Genomic DNA, 17,561 nt, shown 5'->3' on the forward strand with positions numbered 1-17,561 from the left:
TTCCAGCCTGGGTGACAGAGTGAGAGCCTGTCTCAAAAAAAAAAAAAAAGCAAAGGAATAATGGCGGCAGTCCACCATCTTGTCTCGCTGCTGTCCGAGACTCAGACATGGCTTCTAAGTTCCTATTAAATGTTTCTTTCTAAGAAACTAGATTGGTCAGCCTCTTTCTTTGGTCTTTCAGCTTCCTTAGACTCTGGGGATAGGTTTGCAAAGGCCTATCCCCCACAGAGCATGTGGCAAGCCAGCTGGGCCAGGAGCTGAGAGATGATGAAATGGGTGAAGGGAATGAATCATCCATCTGGGAAATTGTAGGGTCCAGCCCCACAGGGTCGGTGGGCTTCTCCCTGTGTGCGGTGACGAGAGAGTGTAGAAATAAAGACACAAGACAAAGAGATAAAAGAAAAGACAGCTGGGCCTGGGGGACCACTACCACCAATGCGCAGAGACCGGTAGTGGCCCCGAATGTCTGGCTGCGCTGTTATTTATCGGATACAAAGCAAAAGGGGCAGGGTAAAGAGTGAGTCACCTCCAGTGATAGGTAAGGTCACGTGGGTCACGTGTCCACTGGACAGGGGGCCCTTCCCTGCCTGGCAGCTGAGGCAGAGAGAGAGAGGAGACAAAGAGAAAGACAATTTACGCCATTATTTCTGCATATTACAGACTTTTAGTACTTTCACTAATTTTCTACTGTTATCTAGAAGGCAGAGCCAGGTGTACAGGATGGAACATGAAGGTGGACTAGGAGCGTGACCACTGAAGCACAGCATCACAGGGAGACGGTTAGGCCTCCGGATAACTGCGAGCAAGCCTGACTGATGTCAGGCCCTCCACAAGAGGTGAAGGAGCAGAGTCTTCTCTAAACTCCCCCAGGGAAAAGGAGACTCCCTTTCCCGGTCTGCTAAGTAGCAGGTGTTGTTCCTTGACACTTTTCGCTACCACTAGACCATGGTCCGCCTGGCAACGGGTGTCCTCCCAGATGCTGGCGTCACCGCTAGACCAATGAGCCCTTCTGGTGGCCCTGTCTGGGCATAACAGAAGGCTCGCACTCTTGTCTTCTGGTCACACCTCACTATGTCCCCTCAGCTCCTATCTCTGTATGGTCTGGTTTTTCCTAGGTTATGATTATAGAGCGAGGATTATTATAATATTGGAATAAATGGTAATTGCTACAAACTAATGATTAATGATATTCATATATAATCATATCTAAGATCTATATCTGGTATAACTATTCTTGTTTTATATTTTATTATACTAGAACACCTCATGTCCTCGGTCTCTTGCCTTGGCGCCTGGGTGTCTTGCCCCCCACAGGAAATCTCAGGGTGGTCGATCACTTTCTTTCTTTTTCTTTTTTTTTTTTTTGAGACAGGGTTTCACTCTGTTGCCCAGGCTGGAATGCAATAGCGCCATCATAGCTCACTGCAGCCTTGCTCTCCTGGGCTCAAGTGATCCACCACTTGCACCACAGGTGCTAACTTGTTTAATTTTTTGTAGAGACGGGATCTCACTATGTTCCCTAGGCTGGTCTTGAGCTCCCAGGCTCAAGGGATCATCCCACCTTGGCCTCGTAATGTGCTGGAATTTCAGACATGAGCCACTGTGCCTGGCTGGTCCATCGCTTTTATGTGGAGTGGTGTGGTTCACCTTTTATATGCTTGTAGACCACCATGTAACTATGGAGATGCCCTGAAAATGCCAGTGGCTTAGAGTCATTGTTAACTGAGAGCCGTCCATTGCACAGTGATAAGGAAGGGCAGCCAGCAGTCATTTTGAGACTAGTGACCTGAGTTCAGGCAGACCCACATCTGAGCATGGTCCAGCCTCAGGGTCCAGTACTTCCTTTCACTTTCGTTTTAGCTATCACAGATGGCAATAACCAAGGGATTATATGTTTATTGTGGTTATTAGGGTTTTTGTTTGTTTGTTTCGAGATGGAGTTTCACTCTTGTAGCCCAGGCTGGAGTGCAATGGCACCATCTCAGCTCGCTGCAGCTTCCGCCTCCCAGGTTCAAGCGATTCTCCTGCCTCAGCCACCCCAGTAGCTGGCATTACAAGCACGCGCCACCACGCCTGGCTAATTTTGTATTTTTAGTAGAGATGGGGTTTCTCCATGTTGGTCAGGCTGGTCTTGAACTCCCGACCTCAGGTGATCCACCCTCCTCAGCCTCCCAAAGTGTTGGGATTACAGGTGTGAGCCACCACGCCCAGCCGTGCTTGTTAGATTTATAAACCAAAAATAAAATCTTAAGCCCCCAACCAACTGAATAGACCCTTTTGGCCAAGGTGACCCCAGAGAAACCTGAAAACCTGAATTCCTGACCAGGACAGGAAGGAAGGCCAGACATGACTCATAGACCCTCTCCCTTTGGAGTTCAGTGAAAAATTATGCCAGGGCAACAGATATATCTCTGAGACCTGTGGTTACCAGGAAGGTAGCCAATGTCAGGGAAGGCAAAACCAACTAACTGCTAACACCAGAGAGCACAGTGTGAAGCGCTGTTCCATTATGTAGATCATCAAATCTACCAATCCGCACTCTGTAGATTTGTATCATCAGCTCCCTGAGGAACCTTCACTAAAATGGATTGTGAGAGTAACTACTGGAAGCAATATCTTTGGTTTTAAATGGTGTAGAGTGGAAAAAACATGTTTGTGTTACTGGAAAGGGGTCCCAATCCAGACCCTTAGAAAGGGTTCTTGGATGGTGCCAGTCCATAGAGTATATTGAAAACAAGTTTATTAAGAAAGCAAAGGAATAAAAGAATGGCTACTCTATAGACAGAGCAGCAGCTTGGGCTGCTCAATTGATAATACTTATAGTTACTTATCTTTTTTGAGATGGAGTCTCACTCTGTCACCCAGGCTGGAGTACAATGGCTTGATCTCGGCTCACTGCAACCTCCGCTTCCCGGGTTCAAGTGATTCTCCTGCCTCAGCCTCCCAAGTAGCTGGGACTACAGACGCGTGCCACCACACCCGGCTCATTTTTGTATTTTTAGTAGAGATGGGGTTTTACTGTGTTAGACAGGATGATATCGATCTCCTGACCTCATGATCTGCTTGCCTCGGCCTCCCAAAGTGCTGGGATTACGGGCCTGAGCCACCACACCAGGCCTATTACTTCTTGATTATATGTTAAACAAGGGGCGGATTATTCATGAGTTTTCCGGGAAAGAGGTGGACAATTTCCAGTACTGAGGGTTCTTCCCCTTTTAAGACAGTATAGGGTATACTTTAGGACAGTATAGGTATAGTATAACTTCCTGATGTTGCCATGGCATTTGTAAACTGTCATGGCGCTGGTGGGATGTCTTTTAGCATGCTAATGATTATAATTAGCATATAATGAGCTGCGAGGATGACCAGAGGTCACTTTGTTGCCATCTTGGTTATGTTGGGATTTGGCCGGCTTCTTTACCACAACCCGTTTTATCAGCAAGGTCTGTGTGACCTGTATCTTGTGCCGACGTCCTATCTCATCCTGTGACTTAGAATGGCTAACTTCCTGGGAATGCAGCCCAGTAGGTCTCAGCCTTATTTTCCCCAGCCCCTATTCAAGATGGAGTTGCTCTGGTTCGAACTCCTCGGCCTCCTGAGTAGCTGGGACCACAAGCGCATGCCACCACGCCTGGCTAATTTTCTTTGTATTTTTTGTAGAGCCAGGCTAGTCTGAAACTCCTGTGCTCAAGCCATCTGCTTGCCTCAACCTCCCAAAGTGATGGGATTACAGCCATGGGCCACCACACTGGGCCTTGTTATTGTTATTGAAAGCATCCACCCAGGGAAGAGGAAGGAGCTTTCCTCCTGGTTCATCTCCAGGAGCAGGGAAAAGAGAGAATTTATAGCCCCAGGGCCCTGTGGGCAGATTCTTTCTTGGCTCACTCTACCGAAGGTTCCAGGAAAGCTGGAGGGCGGGGTGCACACTAGGCATTTCCCTGCAGCTCAGCCTCCCAGGGAGCCAGGGAAGAATCCTGAGAAAAACCTGTCCAGCGTGCAGGACCCCCAGGGCTCCGGAATCCCTCCTGCGGTGCCAAGCCTGGCCTCCATGCTGACTGCCCCATCAGCGGAAAGCAGGAGGCAATGGGGTGATGGGGGACTGGGGGGAGTATTTGGCAGGTGGGGAGGAAGGGGTCAGCTGGCAGCAAAGCCACAGTCCTTGGAACTTGGATCCTTTCCTTGCTCTGCATTGCTCACAGCAGAATCTTACCCCCCCATCCCCACCCCCACTGGACCTAGCCCTCAGGAAGCCACGTGCCCGGAGGACTCTCCTGTTAGATTGGATGCTTGCAGACTGGGCACTTGCTGACTCCTGGCTGTGACACAAAGCCCTCTGTTGCTCCCCCGGGTCCCTCACTGCCAGGATTTACTCGCGCTTCTGAGAAGAAGCTCAGAGTCCAGGGGACCTGGGGCAGGAGACTCCCTGTGAACACAGAGCGTCCTACTCATGGATGAGGGCTCAGAGTCCTTGCCCTAAGGGAGTTGGTTGGGGCACTGGAACACACAGGCAGTTCGTGGCAGAGCAGGGACTGGAGCCAGGTCTCTGATCTGAGTCACCATCCGTGGCTACTGCCAACTTCTCCCCTGCCCACCAGTGCCCATCAGTGTCAGGGAGAGCTCCCTGGTACTCGGTTCAGGAGAGGCATCTTGTGACTCCTCATGCAGCCAAGGCCTGGGACCTGGGGCCAGGGAAGATCCTCAGGCTCTGTCACGGAAGAGCGAGTATTGGCCTTACCCCAAGACTTCTCTGCTGGAAACTCCACTCCTCATCCCCAGCTCAACCCCCAGGCAGAGGGACTTTTCTCCTCCTCCACCTGAATCTCCAGTTCCAAGAAATAAGAAGCTGGCTCCAAAGGAAGACCTCCCCTTTTTCGAGGCCCTGTTTATCTCTAAAGTGGACATGACTGATGGCACAGGAATGCATTCAGCTGCAAGTAACAGAAAACGTGACCAACAATTTGGGAAAGACATAGATGTTTACTTTGCTCATGTAAGAAGACGACAGAGTTTCTTCTCTGAGAAAACACAGTGCAGCGGGAGGCCCAGAGGCCCTGGGATGAGGAACAGTGGCAGCTTCTGCAGAGGCTTCAGCACTGGCATCTGGGGCTGGGGTCATGGCCAGGGTTGGGGCCAGGGGCATGAGAGCTCCAAGGCTATGGAGCTCTCAGAGGCAAGGCTGAGGATAAGGAGTGGATGCCCATCACCAAGCTGGGCCGTCTGGTCAAGGACATGAAGATCAAGTCCCTGGAGGAGGTCTATCTCTTCTCCCTGCCCCTCAAGGAGTCTGATATCATTTACTTTTTCCCTGGGGGATTCTCTCAAGGATGAGGTTTTGAAGATCATGCTGGTGCAGAAGCCAACCTGCGCTGGCCAGTACACCAGGTTCAAGCCATTTGTTGCCACTGGGACTACAATGGCCACCTCATTCTGGGTGTTAAGTGCTTCAAGAGGTGGCCACTGCCATCCAAGGGGCCATCATCCTGGCCAAGCTCTCCATGGTCCCTGGGCACAGAGGCTACTGGGGAAACAATATCAGCAAGCCCCACAGTGTCCCTTGCAAGGTGACAGGCCACCATGGCTCTGTGTTAGTGCGCCTTAACCCTGCGCCCAAGGGTGCTGGCATTGTCTCAGCCGTGGTGCCCGGTGCCCAGGAAGGTGCTGATGATAGCTGGTATTGATGACTGCTACACCTCGGCCAGGGGCTGCACTGCCAACCTGGGCAACTTTGCCAAGGCCAGCTTTGATGTCATCTCCAAGACCTACAGCTACCTGACCCGACCTCTAGAAGAATACTGTATTCACCAAGTCTCTCTACCAGGAATTCACTCGCCATCTTGTCAAGACCCAGACCAGAGTCTCTGTGCAGAGGACCCAGGCTCTAGCTGTGGCTACAACATAGTGTTTTTATACAGGAAAAAGTTAATTAAGCCTTTGAAAAAAAAAAAAAAAAAAAGACCGAGCACGTTGGCTCACGCCTATAACCCCAGCACTTTGGGAGGCTGAGGTGGGTAAATCACTTGAAGTCAGGAGTTCAAGACAAGCCCGGCCAACATGGTGAAACCCTGTCTCCACTAAAAATACAAAAATTAGCTGGGTATGACCGCAGATGCCTGTAATCCCAGCTACTCGGGAGGCTGAGGCAGGAGAATTGCCTGAACCCAGGAGGTGGAGGTTGCGGTGAGCTGAGATGGCACCACTGCACTGCAGCCTGGGCGACACAGTGAAACTCCATCTCAAAAAAAAAAAAAAAAAAAAAGGGAGAAGAAAAGACAGGGCTCTGGGCTATGGTCATTCTGGTTCTTTTAGGTTTCCCCTCATGGTTTCACCATGGCTGCAGCAGCCCCATACATCACATCCTCACAACATGTTCAGATGCAGGAAGCAGGGAGTGATACCAGGCAAAGAATTTTCACCTCCCAGCTTTGATCTTATCGGCAAAGAAACACTGTTTTCAAGAAGGTCTCAAGAGGTCTCCTGACCTCTCCTCACAGCACTGGCCAAACAGGGGCTATAAAGTCTAAAGTCCTCCCTGACAAAGCCAGGACATATCCGGCCATCCCATCCTTTACAGTGAGTGCAGGACAGGAAGAAACGTTTTGGGACTGATTTGGGGTTAACCAAACAAAAGTACTTGCCACAACTGACCAGCTCTAGGAGTCCTGGTTTTGAGCAACTAGACTTGGGAACAAATGTAACACAAGGCTAATCCTCCCTAGCTTCCTGACAGTTTCTCTCCAACAGAAGACAAGTAGATCCTCACTGGTGTTCTCTCCACGCTAGAGTCCTAACCACTGTGAGAATACATTCCACTACTGTTCCACAAATAAGCCACAAGTGCAGGGGTTAGATCTGAGGCTCTTTTTTTTTTTCTGTCTTTTGTTTGTTTCGTTTTTGTTTTTTACTTTTTAAAATTAATTATTATTATTATTATTATTTTTATTTTTTGAGACAGAGTCTTGCTCTTGCCACCCAGGCTGGAGTGCAATGGCGTGATCTCGGCTCACTGCAACCTCTGCCTCCCGGGTTTAAGCGATTCTCCTGCCTCAGCCTCCCAAGTAGCTGGGATTACAGGTGCCTGCCACCACGCCTGGCTAATTTTTGTATTTTTAGTAGAGACGGGGTTTCATCATGTTGGCCAGGCTGGTCTGGAACTCCTGACCTCAAGGGATCCACCTGCCTCAGCCTCCCAAAGGGCTGGGATTGTAGGTGTGAGCCACCGTGCCCCGCCATGTTTTTAATTTTTTTAGAGATGGGGGTCTCACTCTGTTGCCCCAGCTGGAGGGCAGTGGCACAATTATAGCTCACTGCACTCTCAACCTCCCGGGCTCAAGCAATCCTCCCACCTCAGATTCCCCAGTAGCTGGGACTTCAGGCATGCACCACCACACCCAGCTAATTTTTTTTTTTTTTTTGAGACAGTGTCTTGCTCTGTCACCCAGGCTGGAGTGCAGTAGCGCGATCTCGGCTCACTGTAAGCTCCGTCTCCCGGGTTCACACCATTCTCCTGCCTCAGCCTCCCAAGTAGCTGGGACTATAGGCACCTGCCATCACGCCCGGCTAATTTTTTGTACATTTAGTACAGACGGGGTTTCACCATGTTAGCCAGGATGGTCCCGATCTCCTGACCTTGTGATCCACCTGCCTAGGCCTCCCAAAGTGCTGGGATTACAGGCATGAGCCACTGCATTCGGCCCAAAACTTTTTTTTTTTTTTTTGAGATGGAGTCTTGCTGTGTTGCCCAGGCTGGAGTGCAGTGGCATGATTTCGGCTCACTGCAACCTCTGACTCCTGGGTTCAAGTGATTCTCCTGCCTCAGCCTCCCAAGTAGCTGGGATGACAGGCACCCACCACCATGCCTGGCTAATTTTTGTATTTTTAGTAGAAATGGGGTTTTGCCATGTTGGCCAGGCTGGTCTTGAACTCCTGGCCTCAGGTGATCCACCCACTGCAGCCTCCCCAAAGTGCTGGGATTACAGGGTTGAGCCACCGCACCCAGCTAATGTTTTATTATTTATAGAGATGATGTCTAGCTGTGTTGCGCAGGCTGGTCTCAAATTCCTGGACTCACGCAATCCTCTTGCCTTGGCCTCCCAAAGTGCTGAGATTACAAGTGTGAGGCACCACAGTCAACCAACTTTTTCTTTTATATTGAGGCAAAATTCACATCCCATAAAATTTACCATTTTGGCCGGGCACAGTGGCTCACACCTGTAATCCCAGCACTTTGGGAGGCCGAGGCGGTGGATCACGAGGTCAGGAGATCGAGACCATCCTGGCTAACATGGTGAAACCTCGTCTCTACTAAAAATACAAAAACATTAGCCAGGCGTGGTGGCGGGCACCTGTGGTCTCAGCTACTCGGGAGGCTGAGGCAGGAGAATGGTGTGAACCTGGGAGGTGGAGCTTGCAGTGAGCCGAGATCACACCACTGCACTCCAGCCTCCGTGACACAGCCAGACTCTGTCTCAAAAAAAAAAAAAAAAAATTTACCATTTTAACCAAAGTGTAGAATTCATTTTAAAGTGTAAAATGTATACATTCAAAATGTTGTGCAACCATCACCACCATCTCATTCCAGAACGTTTTTATCTCCCCAAAGGGAAACTCCATACCCATTAAGCAATGACCGCCATTGTCCCGTCTCTCCAGTCCCTAGCAACCACTACTCTGCTGTCTCTATGGATTTGCCTATTCTGGACATTTCTTTTTTTTTTTTTCTTTTTTGTTTTTTGAGACAGAGTCTCACACTGTCACCCCGGCTGGAGTGCAGTGGTGTGATCTCAGCTCATCGCAAGCTCCGCCTCCCAGGTTCATGCCATTCTCCTGCCTCAGCCTCCCGAGTAGCTGGGACCACAGGTGCCCACCACCACGCCCAGCTAATTTTTTGTATTTTTAGTAGAGATGGGGTTTCACCGTGTTAGCCAGGATGGTCTTGATTTCCTGACCTCCTGATCTGCCCGCTTCAGCCTCCCAAAGTGCTGGGATTACAGGTGTGAGCCACCGCGCCCGGCCTGGACATTTCATATAAATGGAATTGTACGATATGTGGGCTGTTGTGTCTGGCATCTTACATAGTTTCCAAGATTCATCCATGTGGTAGCATCTATCAATACTTCATTATTTTACAGCTGAAGAAAACTCCATGATATGAATAAATATAGCATATTTTGTTTACCCAATCACCAGTTGATGGGCATTTGGGTTGTTTCAAACCTTTGGCTATTATACATAATGCTACTATGAACATTCAAATACCAGTTTCTGTTTTCACTTCTTTTGGGTATCTACCTAAGAGTGAAATTGCTGCGTCATATGGTAATTCCATGGTTAAGTGTTTGAAGACTGCCAAAAAGTTTTCTACAACAGCTGTACCATTTTACCAGCAATGTATGAAGTTTCCAATTTCTCCACATCCTCACCAACACTTGTTATTTTCAGTGTTTTTAGTTATAGCCATCCTAGTGGGTGGGGAGTGGTATCTCACTGTGGTTTTGTTTTTGTTTTTGTTTTTGTTGGTTTTCTTTTTTTTTTTTTTTTGAGATGGGGTCTCACTCTGTCGTCAGGCTGGAGTGGCACGATCTCAGCTCACTGCAACCTCCGCCTCCTGGGTTCAGGTGATTCTCCTGCCTCAGCCTCCCAAGTAGCTGGGACTACAGGTGCACGCCACCACGCCCAGCTAATTTTTGTATCTTTAGTAGAGATGGGGTTTCACCATGTTGGCCAGAATGGTCTCAATCTTCTGACCTTGCAACCCGCCCGCCTCAGCCTCCCAAAGTGCTGGGATTACGGGCACGAGCCGCCACATCCAGCCCTCATTGTGGTTTTTATTTGCATTTCCCTAATGACTGATGATGTTGAGGACCATGTTTATTGACCATTTGCAGATCTTTTGTGGAGAAATGTACAATCAAGTCCTTTGCTCATTTGTTTGTTTGTTTTTTTAATTGCTGAGTTCTAACAGTTCTTTATTGTATTCTGGATCCCAGACCCTTATCAGACATATGACTTGCAAATATTTTTCCCATTTTTGGGTTATCGCTTCACTTTCATGATTGTGGTCTTTGATGCACAAAAGTTTTAGATACCAATGAAGTCCATTTTTTGTTTTGTTACTTGCTTATGCTTTTGGTGTCATATCTAAGAATCCACAGACAAATCCAAGGTCATGAAGACTTAGCCCTATGTTTTCTTCTATGAGTTTGGTAGTTTTTAGCTCTTACATTTAGATATTTGATCCATTTTGAGTAAATTTTGTACATAGTATGAGGTAAGGGTCCAAATTCTTTCTTTTGAACATGGATATCCAGTTGTTCCAGCCTGTTCCAGCTCCATTTATTGAATGACTGTGGCCCCTCCAACTTTTTTTTTTTTTAGATGAAGTCTCACTCTGTCACCCAGGCTGGGGTGCAGTGGTGCAATCTCGGCTCACTGCAGACTCTACCTCTCGGGTTCAAACGATTCTCCTGCTCAGCCTCCCAAGTAGCTGGAATTACAGGCACCTGCCACCACACCGAATAATTTTTATATTTTTAGTAGAGACGGGCTTTCACCATGTTGGCCAGGCTGGTCTCCTGATCTCATGTGATCCACCCACCTCAGCTTCCCAAAGTGCTGGGATGACAGGCATGAGCCACCATGCCTGGCCTGTGGCACACTTTTTGAAAGTTAATTGACCTTACATGTATAGGATTATTTCTAGACTCTAAGTTGTACCTCATTGATCTACACCATTAATTTCTAAGGCATTGGAGAAAGAGGCAAATGAACACAGGTCCAACTCTTTAGAGAAACAAATTTAATAAAGCAAAACACTCTTCTCCCTGGACTACATTGACCTGGGCAGGATTTTTGGGGTTCATGATAGATTTTCAGTCAAAATATCTTATCTAAATTTTTTTTTTTTTTTCGAGATTGGGTCTCTTTCTGTTGCCCAAGCTGGAGGGCAGTGGCATGATCGCAGCTCACTGTAGACTCAGCCTCCCGGGATCAAGCAATCCCTTTACCTCAGCCTCCCAAGCAGCTGGGAGTATAGGCATAAGCACTACACTCAACCTTATCTGAACTTTGAACATTGGTATGACCTTGATTCCTTTTTCTTTGGAGACGAAGTCTCGCTCATCGTCCAGGCTGGAGTGCAATGGTGCGATCTCGGCTCACTGCAACCTCTGTCTCCCGGGTTCAAGCAATTCTCCTGCCTCAGCCTCCCAAGTAGCTGGGACTACAGGTGCATGCCACCACACCTGGCTAATTTTTTTTTTTTTTTTTTTGAGATGCAGTCTTGCTGTGTCACCCAGGTTGGAGTGCAGTGGCGAGATCTTGGATCACTGTGAGCTCCGCCTCCCAGGTTCACACCATTCTTCTGCCTCAGCCTCCCAAGTAGCTGGGACTACAGGCGCCTGCCACCATGCTCAGCTAATTTTTTGTATTTTTTAATAGAGACGGGGCTTCACCATGTTAGCCAGGATGGTCTCGATCTCCTGACCTCGTGAACCACCCACCTCGGCCTCCCAAAGAGCTGGGATTACAGGCGTGAGCCACTGTGCCTGGCCAATTTTTCGTATTTTTAGTAGAGATGGGGTTTCACCATATTGGCCAGGCTGGTCTTGAACTCCTGACCTCAGGTGATCCACCTGCCTCAGCCTCCCAAAGTGCTGGGATTACAGGCGTGAGCCACTGCACTAAGCCCCTTGGTTCCTATTTTATTCCCAGAAGAGAAACTCTTCTGGGGAGGTGGCCATCCACACGCTGAAAAATGGCTTCTCCTTTTTAATCCTAACCAACTGTCCAAGTCAGATAAACACAAATTCACGCTGTAAAGTCTTGGCCTAGAAGTTACTTCCCCTGGGGAAGCTGGTAGCCCTCCTATCTTGTCAATGCCCTTCCTATCAACCCCTCAATAAGCTCTCCTAAAAGAAAAAGGCTGTGAGTCCAATTACATGGTTTGTGGGAGAGAAAAACCCTTGGTCCCCTGGGTGGTAGCAAATGGAGGACACTTAAAGGCTGGCAGTTGGTGTCTGGGGAACAGTCTGGATCTCCTGTGCTCCACGAGCTACAGATTGCAGACAGCTGGTCAGGTGGAGTCAGGCAGTCAGTTCTCCCATCCCCCGTCCCAACCCCCGACATCATGGGACAGAAAAAGCTGGCACCCGTGGGTGGGAAGAATTTCAGAGAGAAAGAGGGAGATTGAGCAGGAGAGGGAGGCTGCTTGCAGCCCTGAATAACATCTTTCTTTGCATATTTTCTTCCTCCAGAACAGTTTGGAGGCACGGCCCAGCTGCTGCCTTGGCTTTTGATCAGAATGATTACCCACGGGCCCATCCTTTCTTAGCACTGTTAGAGAACAGAGAGATGGCACTGGCTTCCAAAGTGTCCTGCGGGTGTCTTTTCTGCCTTTTTCTATCCTTCCATCCATTCCTGTGGGTTCTAGGGCAGCCGCTCATTTGAAAGAGAGGAGAGAGACATTTTGTTTGTTTGTTTGTTTTGAGATGGAGTCTCGCTCTGTTGCCAGGCTGGAGTGCAGTGGCACGATCTCGGCTCACTGTAACCTCCACTTCCCAGGTTCAAGCGATTCTCCTGCCTCATCCTCCCGAGTAGCTGGGACTACAGGCACATGCTATCACCATGCCCAGCTAATTTTTGTATTTTTAGTAGAGATGTGGTTTCACCACGTTCGCCAGGCTGGTCTCGATCTCCTGGCCTTGTGATCTGCCTGCCTTGGCCTCCCAAAGTGCTGGGATTACAGTTGTGAGCCACTGCGCCTGGCCAAGAGACATTTTTTAAGAGCAAATCCATGCATGGCCAGGCCTCGGAATCTTTCTAAGGCCTCCTAGACTCTCAAGGGACCCACCATGCCAGTGGCACTGACATGCAGCCCAGGGTTGTGGTCCAAGGAGGGCTCATGAGCTGACTCAGAGGAAGTAAGCTTGTTCTCGGCTGCAGACAAGACTAGCCATGGAGGTGGCCTCTGGCCAGCTGGTCTGATATTCTTGCTGATCCTGACTTTCATTTCCTCTGGAAATCCCACACACTTGGCCACAGAGGCTTTTGCTGTGTGTGTGTGTGTGTGTGTGTGTGTGTGTGTGTGTGTGTGTGTGTGTGTGTGTGTGTGTGTGTGTGTGTGTGTGTGTGTGTGTGTGTGTGTGTGTCTCCTAATTCCCCTGGGGTTTTTCTCTTTTTTGTTTTCTGAGCAGTGGGTCCACTTCAGTAAAATTACACACAAAGTTGGAGCTTTCTGTTCCAGGAAGGCAAAGGTTACAATTCTAGCAAGCCTAACACCCAAAAACACAAAACACTGAAACCAGGAGAATGAGTTAGAAAATATGTACTCTTGGCCGGGCGCAGTGGCACACACCTGTAATCTCAGCACTTTGGGAGGCCAAGGCGGGTGGATCACGAGGTCAGGAGTTCAAGACCAGCCTGGCCAAGATGGTGAAACCCTGTCTCTACTAAAAATACAAAAAAATTAGCCAGGCGTGGTGGCACATGCCTGTAATCCCAGCTACTCCAGAGGCTGAGGCAGAGAATTGCTTAAACCTGGAGGGGCAGAGGTTGCAGTGAGCCGAGATCGCGCCACTGCACTCCAGCCTGGGTGACAGAGCAAGACTCTGTCTAAAAAAAAAAAAGAAAGAAAATATGTACCCTGGCCGGTCGCAGTGGCTCACACCTGTAATCCCAGCACTTTGGGAGGCTGAGGAGGGTGGATCACCTGAGATGAGGAGGGTGGATCACCTGAGATCAGGAGTTTGAGACCAGTCTGGCCAACATGGTGAAACCCCGTCTCTACTAAAAATACAAAAATTAGCTGGGCATGGTGGCAGGCGCCTGTAATCCCAGCTACTCGGGAGGGTGAGGCAGGAGAATAGCTTGAACCCGGAAGGTGGAGGTTGCAGTGAGCCGAAATTGCCCCATTGCACTCCAGCCTGGGCGACAAGAGCAAGATTCCATCCAAAAAAAAAAAAAAAAGAAGGCCACGCACGGTGGCTCACACCTGTAATCCCAGCACTTTGGGAGGCCGAAGCAGGCGGATCACCTGAGGTCAGGAGTTCGAGACCACCCCGGTCAACATGGTGAAACCCCGTCTCTACTAAAAATACAAAAAAATTAGCTGGGTAGGATGGCAGACCCATGTAATCCCAGCTACTTGGGAGGCTGAGGCAGGAGAATTGCTTGATCCCGGGAAGCGGAGGTTGCAGTGAGCCAAGATTGTGCCACTGCACTCCAGCCTGTATGACAAGAGCAAGACTGTCTCAAAAAACAAACAAACAAACAAACAAACAACAACAACAAAAAAAACAGAAACCTAGCTCCTTCAGCCTGTTCCCACCTGTGTCACTTACTTTTAAAGTTCTGCAAGCCATGTGGGCCCACCCACTTTTTCCAGCCTGGGGTTCCCTGAGTTCTAGCCCCACGCACACAGAAAACTTCTGATGGATTTGTTCACAGGGGCTGGGAGTCTTCCAGTTTAAGTAAAGGATAGTGGCAGAGGTGGATCTTCTGCCCCAGAAACATCTTGGCTGAAGGAGACTCCATCTGCCTGGCCCAGTGTATGGGAAGAATGTCAGCCCCTTGTTGGTGAAGGTGCTTCCAGGGACAGGGACAGTGGGCTGCCTCTTTTTCCAGCAATCTGCCCCTCAGGGGCATATGTGAAGAGGAAAGCTAAAGAAAGAAAAGGCCAACTCGTCCTCTTGGCTCAACTTGTCTCTCCAAGCCGTCTTCTTCCTCACTCCATCCAAACCCAAGTACCATCCACCCATCCAATAGATAATGACTGAACATCCCCAGGTGCCAGACACCCTTCTAGGCACTGGGATATGGCAGTGATGATGACAGTAAGGCCCAATGACTCTCAGAAAGTTTACACTGTAGTCAATGGAGGCTGGAAAGGGTCGGTATATTCCACGGAAATAGTGTTAACTACAAGAAAGAAAAAACAGTAATGGCATAGAGAGGGACTGAGTCTTGAGGAGATGAACTCCTTTGTGGGGTCAGGGAAGGCTGCTAGGAGCTGACTCTCCAGCTGAGCCCTCCATTCTGAGAAAAGGCCAGCCCAGGAGAGATTAAGGGAAGAGCATCCAGGCAGACAGAACAGCAAATATGGAAGTCCTGAGGGGCATCGAAAATGCCAGAACCCGGAGGTCCTGGGAGCACTCTGGAAAATCTCTTGGATTGTTATCCCTCTCATCTGGTTACTCGCGGGGATGCTCATGGAAGCAGGAAATCTTTCCTGTCTGCATAAAGTGTATACACATTTACATGGAGCGTTGGCCAGGCACGGTGGTGGCTCACACCTGTAATCTCAACACTTTGGGAGGCCAAGGCAGGTGGATCCCTTGAGGTCAGGAGTTCAAGACAAGCCTGGCCAACATGCTGAAACCCTGTCTCTACCAAAACTACAGAAATTAGCCGGGAGTGGTGGTGCATGCCTATTATCCTAGCTACTTAGGAGGTTGAAGCAGGAGAATCGCTTGAACCCAGGAGGCAGAGGTTGCAGTGAGCCGAGATTGTGCCACTGCACTTCAGCCTGAGTGACAGAGCGAGACCCTGTCTCAAAAAATAAATGAACACATGGAGTGTCATTTTGACTAAGCAGAGCCGTCGATGGCAAGCTACACTGTCGGCAAGGACCCTTAGCTTTCACGAGGAGAGAACACAGCCTTCTGTTTTCTCTTTAGTTCCTCATGGAGTCAGACATTCCCGTCACTCGCTGTACAGACTGCCTGACGCCCATGCGCCAAGGATGAGGGTGATGAAATTTCTTCTCTGGGTGAAAATGCTTCTGCTGACTTCTCTTTGTACACACAAATCTACTGAATACTTACAAATGCAGTCTTTTTTGGCAAGGTAGCCTCCAAACTCCTCTTACAGCAGAGGGAACAAAGGTTTTGCTCTCTTCTTCCAGGAGATGTGGGGCCAGACAAGGTACAGATTAACCTCGCAGTGGGCTCCCTGCCAAGGCTTCGTGCAGCCCCAAAGCCAGGCCCTTGAACTGCAAACTAAGAGGCCTGCTCCCACACTGCTAGGCCACCCACTGAGCTCAGGACAGCTTCTCTTACTTAAGTGACCAGAAAGATGCTGAGGGGTCTCAGGGGTAGGCCAGACAAGCTTAGGAACTTCAAGCCCTCACCCCTCCATTCACCCCTCTCATTGTTTCCTCCAGCTGACCCTCCTGAGTTAACCCCCCACACCAGGACTGGGAGATCCAATCGACAGGTGTGGTTTTCTCTAGGAAAATAATCATGATAATGACATGCAGGGGGAGGAAAAATCACTCAACCCCCTCCCAGATCCCAGGGTGAGGGTGTCCCTGGTTTCGTCACTTCCTGGGGTTTCTTGACGGTTTCTCCTTAGGGTCGTTCTAAAGGCCCTGGGGCAGCACTTTGCCACCAGCCACCGTAAGCAACACAAAGTGTGCCCAAGTCCACCTCGGGGCCTGTCTCTTCTCTGCACCGGGTGCCACTTTGGCAGGCAGGAGAGCAAGGCTGGGGAGGGGACCAGGATGGAGAGGAGGTGGGAAGCATGCCACATGGCACAAAGGCCCAAGAAGCAGACACTGGATCTGAAGACAATGAGCAGAGTGGGAGTGGGCGGCGTCATAGCGGGGGCATTCAGATGCTGTGGATGTGACTCCCCAGGACAGGGAGCAATGGGTTAAAGAACAGGCAGAAAGAAGGGTCCCATTCTGCTATGGACCAGCAGAGGAAGGGGCCACATCATGGTGAGCCCCCCCACCCCACCTGGACTGAGCCTCTGGTTCTCCTGGCCCGGGTGGGCAGTCCGGGAGAGCCGGTGAACATCGCCAGCCTGGTCCTGCATGTAGAGGAGGCCTAGGCTGGAGGCAGCCTGGACTTGGTCAAACCACCCAGGTAATTCTTCCTTCTGTACACAGCCGAGGGTCAAGACACGCTCCCCTAAAAGCCCCGGCTTCCCATGAAAGTCTCAACAGAGGCAGAGTGGGGGCAGCTCCAGGTGCTGAGAATTCCCAGACACCATGATTTCTAAAGCCACTTTTACTCTTTAACTACGTTTGACTCTGTGACACTTGGGCTTCAAGGCCACCTCGGAGAGATAAGGAGGTACAAGGTTAGAGCTGCTAAGCAATAAACTGTGGTTTAGTGGTGGGGGCAGGGGTTGCAAAATCTAGGCAAATGATCAATGATATTATTGTAGGGACACTCAACAGGTTACAGGGTCTTCATGTCCGTCCATCCTCTCAGCGACGCCAGGAGGTGAGCAGAGCAGAAATAACCTCAAGCAGATGCACATCCAGAGAGGAGGTAGGCTTCACTGCCTATGGCCCTACCCTACTCTGGGCCTTTAGGGCCTGCCTTTATTTTATTCTATTTTTTTATTTTTATTATTATTTTATTTATTTATTTATTTATTTATTTATTTATTTATTTATTTGAGACAGAGTCTTGCTCTGTCACCCAGGCTGGAGTGCAGTAGTGCGATCTCAGCTCACTGCAACCTCTGCCTCCCGGATTCAAGCCATTCTCCTGCCTCAGCCTCCCGAGTAGCTGGGACTACAGGTGCCTGCCACCACGCCTGGCTAATTTTTTTTT

At 49.4% G+C, this 17,561-nt stretch overlaps 1 pseudogene; it reads left to right on the forward strand.

Annotated features, from left to right (window-relative positions):
• LOC100432290 (small ribosomal subunit protein uS5-like) overlaps window positions 1–15,740 on the forward strand; it is a 54,591-nt pseudogene extending 38,851 nt beyond the window's left edge.
• Window positions 15,741–17,561: the final 1,821 nt, after the last annotated feature.

Source organism: Pongo abelii, chromosome 9 (assembly GCF_028885655.2).
Source record: "Pongo abelii isolate AG06213 chromosome 9, NHGRI_mPonAbe1-v2.0_pri, whole genome shotgun sequence".
Taxonomy (NCBI): Eukaryota; Metazoa; Chordata; class Mammalia; order Primates; family Hominidae; genus Pongo; species Pongo abelii.